At 40.0% G+C, this 18,133-nt stretch overlaps 1 protein-coding gene across 3 annotated transcripts in view; it reads left to right on the plus strand.

Annotated features, from left to right (window-relative positions):
• LOC117420587 (mastermind-like protein 3) overlaps positions 1–18,133 on the plus strand; it is a 146,653-nt gene that overhangs the window by 67,664 nt on the left and 60,856 nt on the right. Inside the window, exon 1 of one of the 3 annotated variants that reach the window (XM_059033593.1) lies at positions 8,078–8,470. The exons of the other annotated variants lie outside the window; for them this stretch is intronic. The gene's annotated coding sequence lies outside the window, so the exon portion shown is untranslated. Of the gene's footprint in view, positions 1–8,077; positions 8,471–18,133 lie in introns of those variants that run through there. 3 annotated transcript variants of the gene reach the window in all.

Here is an 18,133-nt window from a genome sequence, read left to right on the forward strand (position 1 = left end):
ATAACTTGCCGTGCTGGCAGTCCTGCACATTGTTGTATAACACATTCTCTGCTAAAGATAATACTTGTCTATTCTAAAATAAGGTATTCCAGACTGAGCCATTATCAACAGTAAATGTAATACTGTATTGTCACACATTATCTGGCCAACCAGTTAGCATGCGTTTGCCAAAACTTGACCTGTTCACGTATACAAAGTCAAATGGATGCCCTACAGCTCTAGCAACAGTAGACCATGGGGAAGAGAAAAATCTGCTTATGTACCATAAATATTGTAACATCCTGGCTTACCGTTTACTGGCCTGATGTCCTATTTACATCCGAGATCTAGTTTTTATATTGCCTTACTAATCTGTATTCATAAACTGTTAATTACCTCAGGACTGATTAGAAAGCATTCAGGGCAGTTGAAATGCTAGAGGTTTTTCTTCCAGTGACTTTACAATTGAATTGGGACCTAGTGATACTATGGAACCATCGATACAACAAGGGCTACTAGGTTCTCTTTTGTTCTAGAACATTGTTTCCTGGTGTGACGCACACAAACACAACTTAAGAGATGTAATTAATTGTTCTGTTTGGAACGCAACAATCACAGTTCCTGTTTAAGGGCTCTGTGTTTTAAAACGAAACCTCTTGCAGGGCCCTAAGCACCAGTTACTCAAACACAATTCATCGAATCGTTTGTTTGATATTGAAGTCACCGCTGTGAGTGTCAACGCAATTAAATTGGTTTCCCTTGGAAATTAGGCTTATTAATCATAACCCACTGTTCGTGATATAATTCTGTGAATAACAGGCTTGTTCCAAATTTAGGCTTTTAATTATTTAAGGTCAAAACTGATTTTAACTAATACAATTCACTGGGGGCAAAGTGAATGTGTGTGTATTTTTCCCCCTGTACTGTTTAAGAATTAATAATGCTTTACATACAGGGAATTAGTAGAGATTAGCATGGTGTTGTGGTGTGATACTGCTTCACAAGCCTGGTTTATTTCTGGCGTGCAACATTCTCCTGCTTGCTGGTCTTGCTTCCTGGGTTTCCGTGACACCATTGATTTAATGTTTCCTCGTCGATGCAGAAGTGAAACTGTGCTGCTGCTGTGGTCTCTCTTTGTGCAGAGCTGCAGTATCGCCACACATTCTAGCATGCAAATACATCGATAAGGACTTGTATTCTAAATTTGTCAATTTATTTTTAGTAACACACACATATATACTGTACATTATATATGTATATGTGTGTATATATATATATATATATATATATATATATATATATATATATATATATATATATATATATATATATATATATATATATATATATATGTGTGTGTGTGTGTGTGCATACACGTAATTACTGCACTAGAACTGACTTGACTAATTATTCCTAGGGATCCTTGCGAAATAGTACATTTTTGGGTTTTTTTTTTTCCAGTCAGCTGTCCAGGAGCAGTTTGGAGGAAATTGCTCTAGTTTTATGACCTGCACTTTTGATAACCTGGCTTGGAGAGCATTGGAAAGGAATGATACTGAAATCGCTTTCTGTTGGCTGTGGAAACACAACTGTAATCTGCATGGTTTTGCAGTAAGCACGCTGTGTGGAGGTGATTTGATGTGGGCCTGTTTTTTTGCATCTTTTTTCAATCCCTTTTAATTACGTTTAGAACAAAATGCAAAGTTTCAGTTTTCCTTAGCCAGGGCTACACATCCCACAACCCCCTGTTCCAGAACTGTGGTACCTGCTTCCTGTGTCAAGTACAGTAGAGGCTGAAATGTAATGTTATAAACATGTGTTCATTAGACTGTAGTTTCTTTACGTTGAAGTTGACACAGCAGTTTAAACAGTGCTTCAGTTGATTATTGATTATATAAATACATACATTTTCAAGAGCACAGAAATCCTGGATTAGAGTAATGTTATTACTAATGAATACAAATCAGAATATCTGCCTGTTATTAATAACAGGCAGATATATAAAAAAAAAAAAAAAAAAATCACAAAAGGTTTATCCCTACTTGGTATAACTGTATATAAGACAAGCATATACATCATTCAGTGTCTTCTGTTCTGTTCTGTTATTCTGGCAGACTAAGTTAGACACGGGAGCAGCCCTGAGTTTGTCTATAGCTGATATTTCTGTGGTGTGATAAATTGCTTATTAAGAATTATTAGCTGTGCAACACTATGAGATTCATGCAATATAGCCCCCCCCCACAAAAAAAAAAAAAAAAAACATACAAAATGGTGAAAAACAGATTTGGGTTCTTGGTTTACACTGCCTCTAATGTTGCCTCATTAGCAAATACTTATGCGGTCAATAATATTCAAATGATCTGTAGCCCAAGGGGTTGTGTTGAGACCAATTAGCATTGCTGTACGGCTTTCTCTCATTAGTTTAATTACATTTACTGCTTACTGGGAGAGTGAGCAGAGAGCATGGGGAGCGCAGTGTCTTATCTAGCACTAGCCCATTGGAACAAAAACAGCAAATGAAGGTCTTTAATGTAACGTTAGACGGATCAGGCTGTTTTCAAGCAAAGAACAGAGCGACAAGGTTGACAGCAAGGGCCTGCATGACGACACTGAGTGAGGACTTGAATGTGCTCTTGTGTGGCTGGCTATTGATCGGTGCTGCTGAGGACAGCTGTAGTGCAGGATAATACCAGCACTGTCAGAGGTGCTTGTTTTTGAGGTCTTCATACACAAGTGGCTGATAATGGCCGGCGAGGCTTCCTGGTTGACTTGCTGGATTGACACCAGCTGCTCATTTGCAGTGGGTGAGCTGTAGGTGGGTGTTTGGTGTTACTGAGTGCCCGTGTCCACTGAACTGTGCCCAAGCACTGATAACTGACCTATTGCCAGGACTGCTTACACCTTACCCCTGTTTGGGGGAAGAGGGTGTTATATAAAAGAAAAATCTTGTTGAGATTTGGCACAAAAGTGATAGTCAGCAATATGAGCAACATGTGAATTCTGAACTGGGTAAGTGCTTGCTTAAGTTTCGCTAGGTGTACTAAAAACCTATATCGGGCAATCAAAAATAATAAACAAATGGGTATGGGTTCCCAATTTTGTCCCGCCTTGATATAGAACTCTCCAGTAGAGGAAAGTTGCTAATGGAACACTCCTCTATATAAAGTTGAAGCACAGGCCAGTGGGATATGGGTAATACCAGAGCACTCTCAGGTACCATTAGCATGTTCGAGTCGAGAATATGCCCAGTTGCCATGGCAGCCTGCTTTCTACTCATAAAACAAAACAAAATGGGGGGGAAAAAAAAAAAACTCTCTTGTCAGTTACAGTATGTTGCTCAGTGTCACAGAAGCAGTGCTGGGTTTGTGTCTCTGAGGGTGCTGTTGTTGGCTCTGCCTGCAGATCTGTCTGCCTCGCAGCACACTTAATTTGCTCAGCCGAGCTCTGCGGCAGCTGCCATATCTGCCTCCTATTGAGCAGGGTTAGATGGCAGACTGTCATCACAGTTGCACTGAACCTCACCAATAAAGATCTTTTGTGTGTGTGTTTGTTTTAACATTTTGAACAGCTCAGCCTGTAATGGTACAATGTTACAAATGGTACTGTTTTAGTTTTCCTTTGTATAACCATTTCATTTGGCGTTTTAATTATTTAGGATTAACCAGCCCTTAAATAACGAGCTTTATTAAAATGTTTACCGGTCCCCCTTTTTATTGGACTGAGAAACCGAATCGGTTACTGTAATTCAGGATATGTGACATTTCAAATACAACCCTGTGTAGATAAAACTGCTGATTCCTGGTATCTTTTATTTAGATCACTTGGTGTTCTTGCATCTAGACCAATTAAGTGAGGTTCATTACAACACATTAGTTACCGGGAAGCAGCGGCGACCTTTCATCTATTGCGTTTGATTGGAAATGTCTGCACATTCCAAATGTAGGTATAAAGAAAAAGCAAAGGTCTTCAGCAGAAACGAGATGGTCTACTGATCAATCTTGGCAAAACAGTTTAGAATAGGGGTATTCATATTTTAGTTTAAACGTTATCTGAAATACCCATGTTAAATAAAGATCTTGGCCTCAGTTTTATTTAATTTTCAGTATTAAATAGGTAACCTTAGTCTCCTACATTAATCATTAATATTAAATTTGATTGGAGGGCTTCTTTATGGTTTATTGGAGTGGTGTGTATGTCTACAGTATATGTGTATTTGTATATCTAAGCCCATTCGTTTTTGTTTTTTCTTTTCTTTCCCGGGAATTTATCGGTGTTATTACAACAGAAAAATGGTTGAAAGTCGGTGCAATAAAATGATTTTTCCGGGTGAAATATTGGGGTTTATTTTGGTGAAGAGAAGGACAAAAAAAAAAGTAGATACTTTGACAAACGGAAACTTATGTGGTTTGCTAGAACTGAAAAATAACTCTAAACACTGCCAGTTTTGAGTTTAAGAAAAACAATATATCTCTAATCCCGCAATAAAAACGTTTTAGATTTTAGACACATTTACCTGCCAGGTGCTTGATTTTGCTGGGGTTTAGTAAGATTTCCAGAACTCCTGCGTAGCGTAGACTTACAGCAGTTTTTTTTTTAAAGTGTCTTTTCCAAGGCTCATTCTCCGGCAGTCTTGGATGTAGCCAAATTTTGAAAACACTCTCTCCACATCACCTGAGCCAGCAGAACACTGAGGGTGTGAGAAGCAGCACGGCTCAGAGTTGGAAAGTCAGTGCGGTGGATTTTCCAGAATTCCTGAGGAGTCAATGCACGGTTGACTGGGGAAGGCATTGCCATGTACCCCTGAAATTCGCTTTCTAGTTTAGCACTTTCTTCGTTAGGTGCCACAAAGGGGGAGATTATACGAGCATACTCTATAAATTTATCAGTTGAGGCCACACTTTTGCAATGAGGGTCAAACAGCACAATTACTTTCCAGAATGATGATTCGTTGTGAAAAGCTTCAGGGGACATATTGCGAGTGACCATTAGCTTCCCTCTTCTTTGACAGCTCTTCTTGAAAACTTTGGAAAGCATTTGCGAGAGTGTCCTGTCACTGACTGGCAACATGGACATGAAAAAATGTTTTTTTTTTTTTCTGGAATCTCCCCAGATGTGCTTTTTTGAGAGTTCTGCAGAGATATTGTTAACCAGAATGCCATACACCTCTGTATTAGAGAATGTTGCATCTCTTGAACAACAGGATTCCAATTTCTTCTGTGCTTTGTGCAATGGCTGAAGTGTTTCAATCAGGAATTTGAGGTTTGTATGAAGGCTTTGCCTAGTTTCTTGCGTAGCTGCTTGAGTTTTGAGCTTTTCGGTTTTTCTACTGTGGAACTCTGTTATCTAAGATGCATTGAAACACCCCATGCCTTCAGAACACACTGCCGCCAAGAAATACAGACTAAACCATCTAGTCGGTACAACGGCAATTGGAAGGCTGCATTCAAACGCAATATCTTCGCAGACATCGTAGAAGAGGTTTTTTGTTTTATACTGGAATGCTTGAAAATGGCACAGCATCAATTACGAACTTCAAGTCAGCCATTTTTGGAACACCTGTTGCATAAGAGACAGCAACGTGCAGATGGTTTTTCATTGAGCTACATCCTGTGTGAACTTCGCGCAGTAAGAACCGAGTCGGAATTCACTGCTGCTACATCCTTCCAGGTAAGCGAATATTCATTTTAAAGTCTTACTGACACACACGGCAACTGTTTTCAAATCGGCCACAATGAGCACAGGCTTCTCCACAACAAAATCCAAAAATTTAAACAAATTCACCAGGGTAGGGCGGTCGAACATCTTGCGATTCGTCAAAAATCAAAGAACTAACCACATTTCCAGTCAACCTCTCTTTAATTTTGTTGCTAAGGGCAACATCATTCTCCTCCAAATATTTCTTGGTCAGGTTGATTGTATTCGGTAAGGATTTTGCAGCTGGACAGAAGTTTAATACAAACTCCCCCAAAGGACCTTCAGCAAGGCCTAGCGGCTGCCCTGAAAGACATAGGGCACGGTCAAATTCACTTCCTGCATCGTGCTGATCTGGACCTTTCTGCCGTGCCCGCATGATTCCAATGCATGCAGATTTCCAATTTGACCTCCTTCTTTTAGCCGTAAGTCTCGCTCGCTCTCCAAATGTTCTTTAAAAACGGTCTTCATGAGTGTCAATTTCGATGCAACACCATTGCAATCAATGGAAACTCTCAACGTCACCCTGTCCTGTACTTTTTTTTTTTTTTTAATAACTCAAAAACCTCCTTATGTTCTGCCATGTTCTGATATAGTTTTTCTTTTTTGTCCCATTTTATTTTAAAACCATTAACTGCTACTGCTGGTATGATGAATTGAATTGTGTATGTGGTGGGTGTGAGATTCGTCACTACGTACAGATGCACACGCACCTCCGAGTGTGCTTGTGTGTATTATGTGTGTGTATCTTCATCTGCATTGCCTTACTTCAACAAGCAGCTATGCATATATGCGTAGACTAATTTATTATTAACACAACCCATGTAATGCAATGTCTTGTATTTCTATTTTTATGTACTTGAGTGATACAAAATTCAGGTGAAATTCCATAAAACCTGAGAATTTTTCGGTAAATTGGATTAAACCGAAAACGAAGGGGCTTGTATATTATCATTTCTTTTAAGCAGGCAACCTTTTTGTTTGTGTTGGTTGTTTTGCTGCAGTTCTTTGAGCAGTGATTAATTCCCTGCAGATGCTGCAGGTACCTTCTACAGCAGCCGAACTTCGTTATGTGACTGAGGCTTACAAACTTGTCAGACAACAGCTTAACCCATTTAGCGACTTGTGCACTTGCAGTCTTTCCATCAGTATAATAAGTGCATTAAGCTAAGTGTTCACACACCCAGGGAGTTTTATTGAGCACCACAGTACTGGGCTGACACAGGAAAGTTAACCACCTACACTCATGGATTTATTCTGCTGTGATTTTTAACCTGTTATTGCAAAACATTAAAATATTTTGGCACACATATTTAGCTGTGCATGCAATGAATATTTGGGTCGAAGTAAACTAACAGTACACACAATCACATATTGAAACACAGGTAAAATATGGTTACGCTGACTCTAAACGTGCTGGGGTGCTGTATTGGAGGGTATGTACAGTGTGTACTATTTGTGCAGTATGAATGCATTGTGTGTGTTATGCTACTGTATGTGTGACAAAACACTGCAAGTATTTCCCAATAAATCAGATTCTGTGAATATCTGTCACACTCTGCTGCTGTGGGAAAGAAACATGGAGGCACTGAAAGACGGCCAGCAGTACTGCATCCCAATTGTCACAATTCATCTTGAGGAGGGGGGTTATGTCCTCTTGACCCAAGGTGGTAGTTGTAGCAAAACTGGGGGGAAAAAAGTTTTACTGCCTCATAAACTAATAATTGAAGATAAGTAAAATACACTTGAGAAATTGAATTGGTATTAAACATACCAAACATTCCCCACACAGTTCTTACCTCCTTCTCCACTGACACTTGTGCAAACCAGTATAATGCTGGCCAGTGCAGCCTTTGGTAGGCATCCAGACTCAAAGAGAATTAATTGTTGTTCTGAAGGACTGTCTCCTCCTATTTTACTGCTATTGACTGCCGGCTGAAAGCCTTGCCCACAAACCGGGAAGGGGGGTAGGGGTGAGGGGTAGAGGAAGTGAGGAGTTGATTTACAAAAGGCAGCATTGCACAACCTCTGCAGTGTGTGTGCTCTCTCTCTCTCTCTCTCTCTCTCTCTCTCTCTCTCTCTCTCTCTCATCTCTCTCTCTCCTCTCTCTCTCTCTCTCTCTCTCTCTCTCTCTCTCTCTCTCTCTCTCTCTCTCTCTCTCTCTCTCTCTCTCTCTCTCTCTCTCTCTCTCTCTCTCTCTCTCTCTAAAAATGTAAAAAAAACATTGCACACTTTCTAAACAAATGTTCCGCATAGATATACAGCAGTATGCCACTGATTTGGTTTTATGAATCAATACTGTGTTTGGAAGTTCTGTTAAGAATGAGGATAAAGTTCAAAGGGGCCTGGGGGGTCTCCACAGCGAAGCCCCTGGAGTCTTCTTGACCGCAAGGCTGATGGAAGCCCCTGCTGATCTAGACGCTAATCTGGGATTGGAGACTCCACACCTCTTGTTCTCTTTCTGTGTAAAGGTCCCTGCTGGCTTTAAAGCCTTCGACTGCAGTGTCTAGATTTCCTCTCTCTTGTTTGTACTTGGAGAGCCACTCCAGTCTCTTTTTCACTCTGTCAGCAGCTCTGAAATTGCTGATGGTAAACACAGAGTGCACACACAAGTATGAAAGCCAACCGCAAAGTAAAAGGGAGCTGGAACTGAGTAAATAAGAGAGGGCTTTCATGCGCTGGAACTTGTTTGTGACACCCAAGCAGCTGTATGGTGGGGAGGCAGTCTGAAGTTCATCATTCTCTCTGGAACTCCTGGTTGAAACACCAGTTGACTCTTCAGCAATTTTCTGTATAGCAGGTAATCCTGTAACACTTACCAACCTTTTACAGGGTATCTTCCCATGCCTATTTTTCCAATGTCAAATATATTGGACACTGGGCAGCCAAGTGTTAGACTGGCAGGAATTGCATTTCATTTCACTTGCTGGAGGCATTGAGCAAAATAAATTGCCTTTAAAAAAAAAAAAAAAAAAAATTATTTACGAGTTGTTTATTATTCCCAGTTTTATCTCATGTATTTTTTTTTTTTTTTTTTTTATATCTACTCATTTTCCTATTCAGGTATAGTGTATTCTGTCTAGTGTCATTCTGAGAGCTGTTGCTCCAATATTATTGTTTTTGTTCACATGCACAAATTAATTGGTTGAGTCTTGTATCATAGGAATGAGGATAAATGGAACAACAAATTGGTTTTATTGTGTAGCCAAATACAGCACATGTGTACAGTACAGTTGTTGCTCTGTAGCTCTACATTCTAAATGTATGCTATATTCTGGCCCGTCACACAATTTTTTTTTTTTTCTTTGTTGATTAGAAATGGGATAGGCTTTCTAAGACTTATGCCTGCCTGGCCAAGGATCTAGTCACACAAATACAAATCACCAAACCATTTAATTTATTTGACAGGAAATAGTATGCCAAATACCCCCTTGTTGTCATGGCCTGTGGCTCTCAGATTAAAATGACAGGGTGTCAACGGTCGAAATTCAGCCGGATTCCAAGGAATTGCCACCTTCACATTTTTCAAGAAAACCTATTTATTTTTTAAAATGGAAATGGTATGTTGCGAATATATTAATAGCAAGCTGGTGGCAGATATGTCTTTTTAATAGAGATAATAAGTGACAGACAAAATAAAAAGATGGTTTTTGTATTTGAAAAGAGCAGTTTAAAAGACTATCGCTGGTATAGGCCTGTGCCTGCAGACCCTTGACGAATTTGCTTTGGGTATAACTTTCACACATTTTAATAGAAGTGTCAGTTAGTATAAGCCGTCTGTTCAGCAGTGATGTTTGCACTTCATAATTACATCTCTCCTGTGTAGTTTGTTTGTTTGTTTGTTTGTTTGTTTGTTTGTTCCACTCTCATAGGGTTATTTATTGTGCATTCCATTTGTTAATCAAATTTTTGCACATACGCAGAGGCTCTGTAGCTTATTATTTGATAGAAAGGAGGGCTAAATTCCAGCTAAGTTGCTGATAAGAACATAAGGAATATGAAGAACAGGAAATGGCCATTTGGCGTGACAGCTTGTCTTTTTGTTTTGATCTCCTCTGCACTTTTCCTGCCCCCTCGCCACATTGCTCAGTTCTAGAGAGAGTTCTCTCTTAACATCTTAAAAGCATTTACTTCAGTGGCATTCAGTGGTAGACGTATACAGTGAGGATCCTTAGCAAGACAACACTTGGTTAACCAGGGGTGTGCAATTCATGTCGCCTGACGCCAGGGACAAGACGATTTGTGTTGGGGACAACAAGTTGTGCAGTTATATTTTTACTATGTTTGTTCTGTTTCTAGAAAGACACTCCGGATATATTTTTAGAGAGCCATGCAAGTTTCTGAAAACAGAATTGCGAAAGTCTAGCACCTACACACAAACATTTTAAAAAGTGTTTACGCCCCACCCCTATCACTTCTGATTGGCTAGCTGTGGAAGAAGCTGATCTTCGATTGGTTACAAACCCAGAAATGGCTGCCAAGAGAGCCTCTAGCAGCACACAGACTAATCTTTTAAAGTTGAGTCAAAAAATGTATTATTTTTGTTTCGATTTTCATGTTGCTAACTTAGTTTGCCATTTACAATATTTAAAAAATACTTTTCTTTGACTACATTTGAACAGAAGCGATATGCACAATCAATTGATTTTGTGAAACTATTAAAACATGAAGATTGACTAAATAAAATGCAGACTGTAAATCTCATGGCAATGTGGTTATGTATTAATTCATTTATGTATTTATTTTTCAATGAGTAGTGCAGGGAAAGAATGTCCCGCCCCCCCCCCCCCCCCCCCCTCCCCAAATAAAAAATCGGTATATGAAACCGGGATCACCCAGCTGCAGCAGTGTTCCAGATAGCCATCATGGGACAAGATGTTCGAGGAGGAAAAATAGCTGAAAAATGTTGTACAGTGTTTTAAAGTATGTATATAAAAGAAATAAACAAATGAAAAAACATTTTGGCTTTTTGAAGAATTTGATAGAGCCTACTGTAAATATTGTGTGCGTCTTGGTAGAAAAACAGGAACAAAAAATGCAGAGAAACTTGATAGGTTATACACAAGTCCTTTTAAAAATCTGGGGTTCAGCAGTTACAAAACTGAAAGAACTTGAGCCTGTCAAGCTACAAGGCTAGATCCACCCCTGTTGATCACTAATTGATTGATTGCGTTCACTGTTAAATAAAACCAAAATCCTACAAGTTATATTCTACTTTTTTGTGTGTGTTTTGTGTGACGGGGAGGGGGCAAGTAGATTTTTAAGATGGACAAGTAGAATTTTCTAGCATCAAAAATTGCACACCCCTGTAAACTTTGACCTAGTGCAAGTGAGGAGAGAGTCCTTACGTCTCGCCATTCAGGTTTAATAGGATAGAGATACCTCTCGGACAAAGTGGTATGAAATTAGCAACATGGAAGCGGTGGCAGACAGGCCAGGTTTCATTGTTTACTCATCGCAAGGGTTCCTCCGCTGCTGTGTATACTTACTTACTTACTGGCTGACTGACTGACCTGATCCCTGCAAGGAGGAGGGCTTTTGAAGTCACGTTGGAAAGACAGGAACACTGTTGATTAGAAAACTGGTTTTAAAGCAACAACAGTTTTATTATGTTCCAAATTGATCTTCATATTTTATCTTTTGACAAAAGGTTTCTCATAACAGACACTCGGTAACAACTTTCTAGCACTTCAGTTGTAATGCCCTTGTAAATGAGGCCTCATTCTCAATGGCTAAATCTCCTGATTTTAAATAAATAAAGTAATTAAGTAAATGCAGGTTTAACAAATATAATACCTTTTGAACCATTACGCAGTGATGGAGAGTTTATGATGTGTCTAATCCATAGAGTAAGATCAAAACTGTTTCCTGTCAATGTTATTTGTGTAACCAAGACAGACAAAAAAAAAAAAAAAAAAAAAAGCGATACCATGGGAACTTGGGATGGTTAATTAAACAGTTGTGTTCTTAAAGTCTATCAGCCACAGATTTAAAGTCTATCAGCCACACTTTAAATCTGGAGTATCCAGTTTTGGATTGTCACATTTCCAGCATAGAATTTTAAAGGAGGCTCACTAACTAGTCTGCTCATTACTGTAGGCCTGCCTGAGCTTTTTTCTAATGCTCTCCAGATAGTCTAACTACTACACCCATGTTAAAGCCTGGAATGGACCAAACTGCTACCGTATGCAATGAGAGCCTAGTTTCCATCTCTACTTTTTGCCAGGTCAGAGATGGAAAGCCAACTCCCATTATGTGCCTTAGTACTTTTGAGCCCAAGTATGCCAAACCTTTCTGTGACATTTCATGGTAAAACCGTCATGTGAGGACTATTTTGCAAAGACATTTTATATAACAAATATACAACATACTTTGGCCAGTTCAATTCAAAACCAAAGTACTTTGTCCTACAAGGAACCCCCTCCAATTCAGAAATGGTGGATTTAGGGTTTTTTTTTTTTTTGTTTTTTGTTTGGTTTCTTTTGGCCTTGGCTTGCATGTGTGTGCTCATGCTTTTTGGCCCCACCCACCCCCTCACAGCACAGCTGCTTTATCCAGCACATGTGGTCAGGAGTGTGCGAGACCAGCATTTCTCATATCCGATAAATATAGAGTGCGAGGATCATATTACTGAAGTTGCATTGCTGTGTCGTCTGCAGGAGCTTGTGCTGAATGCCCAAGAAGTCTGCACCCTAATATAGCGATCCAGCCCCCACTCTAAGAACCGTAGCTTTCTGCTTGTAAGTGTGATGACAGTGTGGCCTAGTGGTAAGGGCAGAGAGAGACTGATGCAACATCCAGGATTCTAAGTTTTAATTGATTTTGTGGTTCCCCAGCTGAAAGCCTACGCACTGTATACAAGAGACAAGCCGGTAGAGTTCAGTTTATAAAGCACCTTTCGAAAGAGAATTTGGATGAGTAGTGGTTTGACAATACAATGGGATATTAAAGGAGAGCTAACCAGTGCCTTTTAAAATACATTTAGTACCTCTTTTATTACTGACGCCTCTAATATTATGCATAGAATCCTTTTGGTTCTGCACTTGTGTACATTCAGGATATGGGAATATTTCAAATAGGTGACTTTACATTAAGTGCTGAATGGTCCATTCCACGTTATTTGGGTTTCCAGTTTGGAGCACACCCTCCTGCATTGTAATGTAGGCTGAAAAGTTGGTGTAACATATATTTTTAAAGTTTTATATAGCCAACCGATTCTTGGAGGAACATTTTCTAGATTTAAAATGTAAAAACACACGTACCTGTTATGTAGGTCACTTGGTTTGCTTGCAGCTAGACTATTGGAGTGTTTGAACTCCAACACATGGAGGTATCAGGAAGCAGCTTTTCAACTGTAGTGTTCCATTTGAAATATATTCAAATATATTCAAAAAAACAAAAACCACTGGATCAACTCAAGGCATGGAAAGGGGGTCTGTGATAACGCTGTTAACCCTAATAAGAAGCCAGTCAGGCTCAGGTTGTTCCAGATGATGAGTCATGTCAATTGTGTAGCTTTTGGAAAGGAGGGAACCCTAGTCCTGATGAATACAGGATATAGTCTCTCAGAAAGGGCAATTCAATAAGCACCTTCCAACCCCCATGGAAGAAGGACCATCCAGGCCAGGGCTCAGCTCACAGTACTGTACAGTACCCTCTCTGTAGATAGACTCTATACCACTGTGGTTTGCAGCAGTTTCTAAAGGGAGTTTGTCTTATTACTGGTGCTGTGGCTGTAATCCAAGAACTGATGTTTAGTGTGGCTGACTTTCTGCACTGTGACAACACAGGGAGTTTAAACTAGCGCTGAGGCAGGGAGGTGAGCAGGTCCAGCGGAGAGGCCAGTGGCTGCTCTCGGGGGGGGGGGGGGGGGGAAGCAAAATAACATTTTTCTTGCAAGACGTCCAAATGGCAGCTGACCAGGAGCAGCAGTAATCAAGAAGACCACAGATTCTCCAGAGACCTCAATAGGGGGCACTGTGGAGTAGTCAGAGAGAAAAACACAGCCTATAATTTTTTTTGTTTTTCAACAGATATGTCCCCACCATACAACACTTATTGTATTAAAAAAAAAACTAAAGGAAAAACTGAAAAGAATTTATAAAGAATACGAGATGTGTTCCTTTGACTAAAATACTTAGAGGGTGAAATCATCATTAGATACATTTTAAACACTTAAGAAAATTCCAATGGCACTCAAATACCAATACTACTCGGGTCATGAGGTGTCCTTTGGCTAAAATTCAATGCTTCTATTTTGATTTAATTTTAATTATGTATTCTTATCACTAGGGTTGGGGTAATGTCCTGTTTTTTGATTCCTATTCCTATTTAAAATCTATTCAAATTCCTTCAAAAGAAATTGGAATTTATATTTTAGAGACATCAATAATTGTTGTGATTGTTCAGCTGCTTTTATTTGAAGCCTATTTAATTGACTAACAGGGTCTTCAATTTAAGTAATTTACTGCCACTGTGAGAAGCTCATTTTAACAGAATACTGCTTGGCAATTTTGATCAATGAGGTGTTGGAATTTATTTAAAAGGTAATGGGAATTGATTTAAAAAAAAAGGAATTGGGGAAATGGAATTTGAATTTTAAAACAGGACTTGACTTGACCCACCCAACCCTGCTTATCACCCCGGAAGGTGCTCCATTGAGTTTTATCCAGAACTTCACGATATCAGTTAGTTTAACCAGTCATGGTGTCATTGAGCTCATAGCTTCTCGCAAGGTGCTGGTTGCTTTCCTTGAAGCTTGTTTACACAAAGGTGACAAATGATTTGTGCACAATAACTTCCTTGTGCACTGAACAGATCACATTGGCTTCCCAGTTTGTTTAACCGGCTTATTTCTGCTACTCCAGTTAAAAATTAACGTCATCAAAAATATACTCTAAAGTGTTTTCAAGGCTAATATAGTAGGTGAACAGCCTTGTTAAATATGAAAAAATATATATTTAAAACCAGGTGGGATACTACACCTTTTTAAATTGCGGGTATCAATAAAAAAGCAATTTCAGCCATGTACAGCAATAACAAATTACAGCCCTGAAGTTCTTTAAGATTTGTTATACTGTAAGAAAATGGTTGGTACCCAAAGTATTCTTAGCTTGAATTCTTAATCGAAGCAAAAAATAAAATAAGACACAGTAAAAGGAATAACGGATGCTAAGGAGTAGAATGCCGTGGTGTGAACTCCTGTTTGAATAACCCTCTGGCGACTAGGCTTCCTCTCAGTTTCCTGGTAACTAAAATTGAAATAAAATGAAAACTTCTTTGTTTTGGTTGCGCAGCACCCTGGAGTCTGCAGTAAGGGTTATTTGTGTAGTAAATAAGAGGTGTGGTGCTGCTGTGTGGATAAGAAAAGCAGTGGTAGCAAGGAAGGACCCCGCCCCAGTGTTAAAGCTCGCACAAACAGGATTCGTGTTAGAAATAAAAGGGAAAGATACTATGCAGCTTGATGTGGTTAAGACACAAATCCTGATGTCTGTCTGTCTGTCTGTCATTTTTGTTTTACCCCCTCCTCCCCAATACCCAGAAAACCTGTGGTGTTTATGTAGTATGTTTTGAAAAAATGTATTGAAAATTCTAGGCTCTGTCAATGGCAACCTTTGTAATGGTTTAATCTTAATTATGTTTGCATTTTTTTTTTTTTTTTTCCCAGTCCCAGGCCTCTTCAGGGCAGTCCCAGCCAATGTTATCTTGGTTCTCAGTTGAGTCGAGCACATTTATTTCACCATGCCACCTATCTTCCACGATTTATTTGCTTTGGTCTTCAAAGGTGCTATGTAGATTCAACTGTGTTTTGTTTGGTCAGATGGTCAACCCTTCAGATGGCTCTTTTTTTTAAATTTTTTTTTTAGTAAAACCTTTTTTCTTTGTAATCTGTGCCATAATTGCATAGATATAAAAATGAAACCAAAGGCTGAGACATGGTGATAGATACTGACATTAATATGGCATGGCTGAGCTTTATGCTTTTGTGAGTCCATGTTACGAATAGATGGGTCTTTTGTGGGTTTTTGTGGCTTGTTTTCTTTTATAGCTAGAAAGATTAGACAGCAATATTTTTAGCTTGGAGAAGCCACATAGGATTGAATTGTATTCTGGGCCTTGCTATAGTCAGGGTATGAATTCAAAATCCAGTGGACTGGCCCCTTGTAAAGCAGCTGAGATCTGAATAAACTCGTCACACCATGGTCTGCCCACACACTCCCCCGAAACACAAAGCAGATCGAATCCGGCCTGCCCTCGGCAAGCCAGGCTGCAGTTAAGCCTTGTGGCCTCCACGTGAGCCTGGGCCAAATCAGATTTTCCATTTAGTCTTTCAATCAGTCTTTTTTCTTCTTTTTCTTTTTTTTTCCTTTCTTTTTTTCAAGGGCTTAGGCGGTACACATGGGACTGTGTAGTAATTGCCTTCCCGCACTGAACTGCTGATACGTTTATTGGATTGGCGTAGGGTTTCAGGGACTGTGTTTAACATGCAGTCAGCCACTGCAGCAAACAGAGCTTGTGTTTAAACAGCTGCCCATTAAGACAGGAGCCAGGGAACGCCGGGCCGTCGACAAGAAATGGGGGTGTTTAAGCAGTGTTTAGGCAGAGGCTGCACCGATCAACAAGCAGCAGCTTCCTCAGTTTCAGCAATTTGCTTTCCCTCTTCCCACCCCTCCCCTTTAGCAGCAGGGGAATGGGGAGGGCTGACTGGCAGTGCTGTGGAGCCTGGACACGTGCAGAGCTCATTAATATCTCATTACATTAGTATTACAAGTGGTCTTGCTAATACTGCAGGCGTGTATTCCCAACAGACTGACATTAACACTTCCTGTGCTTTAACACATGGCAGAGAATTTGTCGAAAGACTGAGTCGTGTTTTATTTTTATTCCAGAGGGGGGAAAAAAAGGCAGACGGCTTAGCGGGCAGCCTGGCAGAATGGTGCTGAGTAACTGCCTGCTGCAGTGCCAGGGTTAGTGGTTTGAGCGATTGTGTAGGGAGCTGTGAAATACAGGGAGACTAAACTGGGGTGCTGCATTAGCTCACCTCAGTCGACAGAGCTGTCACTGAGCATCTGGAGTGAAATTGGGAAGTCCAGAGTTGTTATTTTTAATGTGTTCCCTGGACGAGTGTAGCCTTTCTATATACTGTAGTGTGTACATATTATGCATTTTGTATCATTTGTATTTTATATATTTTTTGGTCAAAATGTGTACCCCTCTCAGTACATGGAGAAATACAAATGAATACAGAAAACTAATTACTGTGCAACACATTGGGACTATCTCAATATAAAGACCAGCTCACCAAATACTGTAAACCACCTTCCAGTCAGGAGCATAAGCAACTGAGGGAAGCAAAGCCATGAATACAGTAAGAATTGAACTCTTTCATTGAGTCTGCACAGTATTACATCTTCATAGAGCAAATCTAGTGCTAGTAGCTGATGCCCGTCCACCCTGTGTTTTGTAGGCAGACGGCAGGGACAGTGAAGACCAGCCCCAGTAGACCACAGGGTGGCATGGGGTGTTGACTGACCGTAGTCCCTGTTGATAAGCAAGGCACAGGGCCCATTTGCAGCTTTGTCGGTGAAAAGCAGAATTCTCTAACACTCACTTCCAGTGTAGCTCGGCTTGATACATTACAGGCCAGCTAAATCTAGTTTTGAAGCAAATATAAAGACAAGAAGAGCAGTGAATTGTACAATCTAGTGTGCGTTTTGTTCTTGAGAGAGCGTCGCTTTGTGACATTGTAAGAAATCCACACCGGATCCCTGTTTACCCTGGATAGCCCAGTCTCTGGGGAATTCTTTGTCCGTTCTGTTTACACAGCAACAAAGGCAAGCGCTGTCTTCGCAAGCACACATGAGTTGCATTTAATTTGGATTGTCCACTGACACATGCTTTAGCACACATGAATCTATGCGAGAAAGAGAGAGAAGAGACACAGAGATACAGGGGGAAGGGAGGCGCCAGTTATCTTAAGCTTCAGTCTGTAGTCTCATGTGTGTAAAATGCATGACCTCTTTCCTTATCCTGCTTTCACTAAACTGAGTTTACAGCAGTACGGTATTGCATAGAAAAGAGTGTGAATGTTTCGGCAGAACCGTAAACACCAAATCTAGTCTGATGCAGGAAAGGTTAAAGGGCACACATTCTGTGTCTGGGTGAGACTCTCTTGCCCTTTTTCACACAGACCTCAGAAGCTCAGAGATTAATACACTTCTATATGGCTGTAAGGACTAATCTGTAGACTGCTGTTAACACGCTGAGGTGTGGGGGGCTGCAGCAATGGAAGGGATTGATCAACCCCTTTTGTCGATGGCTCAATCAGTTGTTTTTTGGTTTCAGTTATACTAATGTTATTATTTATCTATTTCAATCCCCACATTAGGCCATCAAATATAATAACAATGGGCATGTATTGAAGTATACGATACGTTCTCACCATGTGGGGTGAGCTACACAG

Source organism: Acipenser ruthenus, chromosome 1, assembly GCF_902713425.1.
Source record: "Acipenser ruthenus chromosome 1, fAciRut3.2 maternal haplotype, whole genome shotgun sequence".
NCBI lineage: Eukaryota > Metazoa > Chordata > Actinopteri > Acipenseriformes > Acipenseridae > Acipenser > Acipenser ruthenus.